This window comes from Lipotes vexillifer, unplaced genomic scaffold, assembly GCF_000442215.2.
Source record: "Lipotes vexillifer unplaced genomic scaffold, Lipotes_vexillifer_v1.1 scaffold54, whole genome shotgun sequence".
In the NCBI taxonomy this organism is placed as follows: domain Eukaryota; kingdom Metazoa; phylum Chordata; class Mammalia; order Artiodactyla; family Lipotidae; genus Lipotes; species Lipotes vexillifer.
In genome coordinates, this window is record NW_006789324.1 from 3165179 (window position 1) to 3173616 (window position 8438).

General features: G+C 44.8%; 1 protein-coding gene across 2 annotated transcripts in view; it reads left to right on the plus strand.

Moving 5' to 3' along the window:
• FGGY (FGGY carbohydrate kinase domain containing) overlaps positions 1-8438 on the plus strand; it is a 412679-nt gene that overhangs the window by 204344 nt on the left and 199897 nt on the right. The window lies entirely within an intron of this gene.

The following is an 8438-nucleotide window of genomic DNA, read 5'->3' on the forward strand; positions in this document are numbered from 1 at the left end:
ACGCGGGCCTCTCACTGTTGTGGCCTCTACCGTTGCGGAGCACAGGCTCCGGACGCGCAGGCTCAGCGGCCATGGCTCACGGGCCCAGCCGTTCCGCGGCATGTGGGATTTTCCCGGACTGGGGCACGAACCCGTGTCCCCTGCATCTGTAGGCGGACTCTCAACCACTGAGCCACCAGGAAAGCCCCTGTCCTGCTTTTTTCTACAGATACTCCGAAACCCTTACAATTCTAATTTTATTTTCATATTATATTTGGCTTATATGCTATGTCCAATTACTTTGGGTATATCCCTGATTTCATCTTCTAAATAAGTCTCCAACCTGGCATTCTTGTATTCATTTATTCGTTCATCAAAGACCCATTGAACACTTAGTATGTCCCAGGCATGGTGCTGGGGGACAGTGAAGTTAATTTAAAAAAAAATAAACAAACAAAATCTCATCCCCAAATGGAAGACAGACAATGAGGCAAGGTTTACAGTAAAGTGTGATAACTCTATCCTCTTCTTTATCCTTATTGCAGTTTTTTGGCAGGGAGGGAGGCATTGTTCAGATTTTCAATATTTTTCACTTCAACTATAGCCAAATCTTTTTTCCTAGCCTTTCTTTCTAAGAGTGTTTCTTTTTAAATTATGGTTCGAACTTCATGAGATCAATTTAGTAGATCATGACCACTGGATTTTCAGAATAGAATGGACCGACCAGAGTAGAAAATCTCAGAGTATGTCTAGCACAGTAAGGGTAAGCAATTTTTTGTGGAACTTATGTTTCCACTTCCATTTTATGTGTCTGTGCATGTGTATACTGGGCCATGATGCACGTGAATTTCTTACTGTGGGTTACAGTCCAAAAAACTTTGAAAGATTCTTTAGTCCCTACTTCACATTACAGACAAGAGTTACCTATTTAAATGCTTTCATCGAGCTGCATTCCCAGAACTCTGTCCATGCATATTCACCTCCATGTCTTTGCACATGTGTTTCTCTGCCTAGGATGACTGGTCCTCCACTTTGCCCACTTGCTAACTTCTACTCTAAGTTGAAGACCCATCTTAGATGCTCTCTCCTCTGTGTAGCTTTCCATGGAAGGCACTTCCATTTATGTTGAAACTCTCTGAGCTGTCCTCCTTTCAGCACTTTTACCCACCCCTATGGAAGAAATGATTGTGTTGTAATTGCTCTTTTATCTGCTTGTCTTTTCCACCAGACTGTAAGTTCCTTGAAGACAGGAGCATTGTATTACTCATCTTGTGTAACCTGTGCTGAGCTGTGTCTGGTTCTTATAGGTGCTTGAGAACTTTATTAAATGAATAAAGTCACATTAAGGCAAGAATAAGATAAAATAGCCCTACCCTGTACAGTGAAAGTTAATCTGTTTCCTTATACAGCAGATTATTAAGCAGTGGCTAGTTCTTCTGCATGGTCTCTGGATTTTCAGAGCAGGTTAGCTCTCATCCATCTACACACATTTCCATCTTATTCATCTTTATGTGTTCAGGATCTAACACAGTGCCTGAGAGGTAGTAACCAGCCAGTAATGCATGTGGGTTGGAAAATACTGCTTATAGGCAAGGATGTTTCTTTCCCTTTTCAGTGTGGGCAGTGTCTGCTTTTGATTGGAATGTCATGATTTTGGTTTTTAAGAACAGGTACAAAGAGAATTTATGGTCTAGAAAGACATGGAGTGTTCCTGTCTCCTAGTAATCCTGACCTCCCATAACCTGCCTGAGGCCCGGGAAGCTTCCTCCATCATGCTTTCCCACTTATCCCTGGGCCAGCAGTCTCTGTCATCTACCCGCACCCAGGGGACAGGCACTAGGCTTGGACCACCACATGCTGAAAGTAAGCAGGCTGCACCTTGGGAACTTTCAGGACTCTGGTTCCCTTGTCAGTTTCCCAGACCTCCCTAAGGAACACACCTTCTCACTTCTGCCCAGGACTCGCTGCACCCTCTAGGAGGGGAGACTGTGTCCTTACAGGTGCCTGGTACTTGAAGACACTCAGAGATGTAAGTTGAACCGCACTGAAAGGAATCCAGGCCATGAAACAGCCCCCCTCTTTTCCTAAATCAGAGATGGTCAGTGGCAGAAATTTTTACCCTTAGAAGCTTTGGCTGAGATTTTTTTTTTTTTTTCCCTTTAAAACGCAAATGCACGGGACTTCCCTGGTGGCACAGTGCTTAGGAGTCCACCTGCCGATGCAGGGGACACGGGTTCGATCCTTGGTCCGGGAAGATCCCACATGCCTCAGAGCAACTAAGCCCGTGCGCCACAACTACTGAAGCCCGCGCACCTAGAGCCTGTGTGCCACCGCACAAGAGAAGCCACCGCAATGAGAAGCCCGTGCACCGCAACAAAGAGTAGCCCCCGCTTGCCACAACTAGAGAAAGCTCGCACACAGCAACGAAGACCCAATGCAGCCAAAAATAAATAAATAAATAAATAAAAACACAAATGCACTTACGTTAGTGAGTTTCCCTTGTGTTTTCCAAAAGTAAGTTCTTTAAGTGGAAAGATAGCCTAGGACCTTGGCTTCTTAAAGGGCTGAGCCTAGGGGCCATTAGTGGCTGGGGAGGGCCCAGGCAGGCAATTCTCAGATGCTGTGGGACAGTAAATACCTACTTAGCAACTTTGACCAAGTTTTATCCTTCTTATACCTCCGTCTCTCCCCTTCACCTTACAGCCAGTTTAGGGTTAGGATGTCTGGGAAAAAGAGGAGGCCTGGGAGCAAATATTCCCTCTTGTTTCCCATGCTGCCTATGCCCCTTTCAGAATGTAGAAGAGAAGAGAGGCCTGAAAATCTTAACAAGGTCGTCCGCCCATCCAGCCATGCAGTTACTAAAGATAGCTACTGAATGTGTGTAAACATGGTGGTTACTGGTCTAGGCACTGGAGATTATAGCAGTGAACCGAGCAGCCAAAGCCCCACACCTTTTGAAGAGAAAATTCTCATACTCTCCTGACCTGCATGTTTGTAACTTAATAGTGTTGGTTTGAGACAACTAACCCCTGAGACATATCATGATGCTGTAATAAGGGCTCTGAACATGGAATCTGAAGATCTGGATTTAAATTCTTACTCTCTCTACCTGTGTACCTTGGGCCAAATATCATACCTCTTCACACTTCCGAATTTCCCCTTCTGCCATACAAGACAGTGATGCCCTCCTCACAGATGTGTTATGATATAAACAGGTAAAGCAGCTGATGTAGCATCTGGCACATAGTGGGCACGCAATAAGGAGGTATCTTTCTTCAATTTTTCTCACTCTGGAGTGACAATGCCTGGCACAAAGTAGGAGCTTTATAAATGGAAGTTCCCTGAGTTACTATCCAGGAGAACTGTCTTCCCTTTGCATAGGCAGTCGGAGAAGCAGCCCAGGCTTCTGGACTTTATCTGCCGTCCATGAATCTGCCCTAAATTTCCTTCCCCAGTACTCTTTTACAGAACACAGGATTCACTGCTTTAAGATTCTGTACAGATTGTGGTCAGAAACAGCCCCATGATCTGGTTAGATGAACTCCATGCTAAGAGATTGTCAAGTGTCAGGTTAAGAATCTGGCTTTGGAATTGGATGCCATCCAGGCCTCGCACAGACAAGCCGCTGACAATCACAGCCCCTTCAAGTGCTGACCTGGTGTGACCTACCTTGGACCCCACATTCTGACTGGTACGAGGGGTTGGCATTCTGCTTTGGAGAAAGACTCCTGGACTCTCAGTCTCCAGGGAAGCCTGGAACGGGAGGATAAAGATCAAAGAAGCAAGTGGAACTCAACTCATGATTTTTCCAGTTCTGGAAAAAGAGGAGGAAGCACTTGGTGGGAATAAAAATCAAAGATAAGAGAACATTTTGTACTTAAGGTGCTGGTTAGTAAGTTCTCCAGCGGATAGCCGGAAGATGGGAGGAGCTGTGTTTGCCCTTTGTGGGGGTGGTTCTCTCCAGGGCTCCGGCCGCTGCTCTCTTCCTAGCTTGTAAAAATAGTGGTAACTTTGTTCCAGGTCTTTTCTTGGCTCCGGCAGCCCAGCTGTCCAGAACCGGCAGTAACAACCTGATTTCTGTCTCAGGCCCTCTCCCCTAGTTCTTCTTTATCAGACCAGCTTCTGATTCTCCATCACATCCTGAAGCCGGGCTGTCTCCTCTAGGAGCCTTCCCTGACTCCCCAAAGCTGACTTAAGCCCTCCTTCCTCTCGCTCCCATGATGCCTGGGACTTGCCTCCCTTACAGTACACGTCACCCAGGTTTATGTGCGCAACTTTGTCTCATTTACAAGTTTGTGAACTCTTCGAGAGTGAGCCCCGTGCCATTTCATTCTTATATCCCAGCAACCAGCACAGTATTTTGCGTGTGACACGTGCATATTTAGTGAATGAGTGAATGAATGGCATCCCCTGCGTGAGGGATGGATATTCAGCTGAGAAGCAGAGTAACCTCTCGTTACAGAGGCAGCTGCCCTGTGCATTAGGTGTACCTGGCTCAGTTCTCCACGAAGCGAAAGAGTTGTTCTGAGCGCTGCGTGATCCAGTCCTGGATGTCTGGAAACTCGTGTCCTTTGTGCTCCCATCATGTTAGCAGGTGTTGGCCAGGAGCAAACGTTGTGCCTATAGGTTTAGCATCATGCTGATTCCAGATACTGGGTTCTTTGCCAGATGTTGATTTGGCTTAAATTGCTCATCTGAGTTTCAGAATCAAACCAAATTGAGGATTTTGAATTTCTCCCTCCCCTCCCTTCCCCTCCTCTCTCCTCTTCCTTCCTTCCTTTCTTATAGCAGAAAAATTGGTTTAGCCCGTCTTGCAAAAGGAGCTTCTGGTTCATGCCCTCTTAGAGCAACACATAGTTAATTCCAGTGAGCAGTAAACCTTGCCAGCTTTTCATCTCACCGTTGTCAGTGCTCTAGAAGCAGCACTGATTCTCAAAGCAACTTTATACATACTATTATTTTGTTCCATTCGTTAAATGAAATGATGAGGCTCACAAAGACTACCTAACTTACCCAAAGTCACACGATTAGTAAGCGGTAAATGCATGATTTAAACCCACACTGTCTGATTCCAGAGCTCACACTTCTAATCACCATGCCTTATGGAATGCATATCGGTTACAGTGTGCTCCAGTCTACTCTTGAATTTGACACTTAAAGTAGCATTTGAGCGAGTAACAAGTATTAAAAAAAGAAAGTCTTTCAATAAATATTTATTGATGACCCACTTTACTAGTTGATGAGAGTATAAGGTGAATATGAGAGAGAACTGGACTTGTGGGAACTTGTAGTCTAGTAGAGAAAAAAAACATTAAGTAAACAATGCAACTATATGTTCCAAGTATATAAGGCTTTGGAAAAATATGGAATGGGCCCAGAATTGAGACTTGAAGAATTATAAAAGGATTCCTAGGGGAAGTGATGTCTGTAATGTAACAGCAACATTTCCTGCCCTATTATTGCTTCTTGGTAAAATGGAATTCATTTACTTGTTGTAACTTTCCAACTTCAGTTAGGCTTTATTCCTAATAATAATAATAATAATAATAATAATAATAATCACTAATAAAACAAGAATCACTACCCTTATTGGTACTACCTTTCGTGTGCCAAGTACTCTGCTGGACACTTCCTATACTTTATCTCTTGCTTCTCATGATGATCCTACAAGGCAGAGGTTATTTCCCATTCTGTACGTGAGGAAGCTCCATCACATAGCTAGTATCGTGGCAAGATTTGAACCTGAGTCTGACTTCAGAGCTCTTGTTCTTTTGCTTTGTACCAGTGGTTCTCAACCAGGGGGGATTTTAACTCCCCATCCACAGGACATTTGGCGCTATGTGGAGACATTTCTGTGATTGTCATTTGGAAAGGCGAACTGGTACGGCATGTGGTGGGCAGAGGCTAGGAACGCTGCTAAACGTCCTGCAGTGCTCAGGGCAGCCCCGCAGCGGAGAGTTATCCTGCCTTGAAGTGCTGGGAATGAGAAGTCCTACTCTAAACTGAAACCCTTCCAATGAGAGTATTTCTCTTCATCAATTCAGTTTATTTCCGTAGAAGCCAAAACACAGCCCCGAATAAGCGTCTTACTGGTATATTAATACTTTGTCGAAATAGACTTTGTGAAATGAACTCTTCAGTGAAAATAGTTGTGAGATACGCCAGTAGAGTGAAGACCTCAGACTAGGGAGTATAAGATGATTCCTGCCCCTTCCATCTCACCCAGAGTCTCACACGAGACCACTTGTCCAGCTTTCAGCACATCATATACACTTGCCTCCTCCTTGCCTTTGGTCATGCTGTTCGCTCCGTTTGGGCTGAGCCCCGCTCCCCACCTAGACAGTCCTACTCATGTGTCAGCAGTCAGGCTAAATGTTACTTATACAGTGGAGAGGTCTCCAAACTGAACCCTGCTCTTAGAAACCAGGATTCACTCCCTCCTCTGTGTTTCTGCCACACTTCCACCTATTTCATTTTTCCCACCAAATCATGTTCACTCTGCCCATCTTTCAGTATGGGACCCACAGAGTCAGTCCCCCGTGAATCAGTGAGTTAATTAAGATAATAAAAGTGAGAGGATTTTGAAATATCCAAAACAAGGATTGCTAAATCCAGGTAGGGGAGCCTTTGAAAAATATATAGATACCTACAGCCTACCCGCGAAGGATCCTGAGTCTGAGTGTCTGGGGTGGGGTCGGGAAACCGATTATAGGATGGAAGTTGTCACCTGGTGCCCAGAGGAGACGGTTTGCGGGACAGGTTGGCACTGGGCACACAGGTCAGAAGCAGAAGCAATGTGCAACTCTCAGGTAGACAAATCAGACCAAACCACAACTGTGCTGAGAAGGAGACAGGCCCAGGCTCAGACCGGAAACTGGGGGCAGGAGGGACTGTGTCCAACAAGAAAGAGAAGCTTGGATCCAAAGAGGCAGACGGTCTGTAAGGAGGGGGATTAGAAGAGCAGATAAAGTCTTGCCGGGGAATCTGGAAGGAGAAAAGCGGTGTCAGTGCCCAAGCAGATAGGGCAAGGATGACTCTGGGAGTTCCTGGATGTGAATCAGAAAAGGCGAGGAGGAGTTGGTTGGTGTGATTTTAAGGTTATTGTGTTAGGCTGAGGTTTGGTTTAATGAGAACCACTGTTGCCTGAGACCAGAGCAGTTGCATGAGCCTTGGTGAGGGGCAGAGGGGTTGGGGGGAAGGACGGCTTTGGGTTTCCTGTCCCCAGACCCCAGGGCTTTCCTGGAACACTGTGCTTCTCTGGACTGTGAGGGATGAGCCTTAGCTGGGAGACCGGTCTTTTCTGTGGTCAGAAATCAGGGATAAGTGCAGGCCTGCGGGGCTACAGCCCCCTCCTGCTGTCCTACCCCTCTCTAAATCTGTGCCACACAACCCAGGATATGCCGCTATGAGCCTACCCTGAAATGGTTAACTTCTTTATTTTATATACAGGCTCGTGTTTGGATAATGAGTGATCGTAGGCTTAAGAACTGAAAGGTTGCTCAAAGGCTTTCTGTATCAAATTCTTCAATGTGCAGATGAGAAAACTGAAGCCCAGAAAAACAGTGAGTCATCCAAGGTTACCCCAGCAAATTACGGTCAGAGTTGAATTTAGAAACTGAGCCTCCTAATTTATTGGTCAGGGGCCCTGCCCCTGTTATGCCACACCGTCTCCAAATTAGGGAAAGGGAATGGTTTTGGGTATCTGGAACTCTATCCATCGTGGAAAATAAGAACAGGCAAGAAGTAGGTGTATTCACACCTGTGCTTATGTATATGTGCAGCTGTATATGCATTGCATGTATATACATGTGTATGTGTGTATACATCCCTGTATGTGCATATATGTTATTCCATTCTACCCATTATATCCCATTTAATGGCTGCAGTCAGGATCCTGGCTGGCTGTCAGATAGGTAAACTAGTTGTTCTAAGCCACTCATGAGTAAGTCTCTTCCATTTTGTGGTCACAGTCTGCATTAAGGGTCTCCCTCAAAAGCTGGTAATAATAAAAATGCCTGGCATTTCAAGTTCCTTCTGAAAAGTTCAAAACAATTGTTTTTGTTTCAGTCTGTGCCCAGCTTTGCACTGGGCACTTAAATAGTCAATGTCATCAGCTCACAAACACACTGTGGGCTGCCATTGTTTTCTGCATTTAATATACAAGGATATCAAGGTTTAATAACTTGTTTCATTGTGACATTTCAGTAAATGATAAAGTTGGGTCCTAGGTCCAAGTTTTTTTTTTACTCCAGAGCCTATGAGCTTTTTCCTGCTTGCCCTTCTAGTATATTTATGTATGTCTAGATATGTCTATGCATTTACTTACGTTAGCCTATAATTACACAAACTTATGTCTGTATCTAAAATGGAAGATAGAGCTTCTATTACACATTCTTCCAGGTAGGTATGTTTCTAGATCCTTTTTTTTTTTTTTTTTTTTTTTTTTTTTGGGTCCGCGG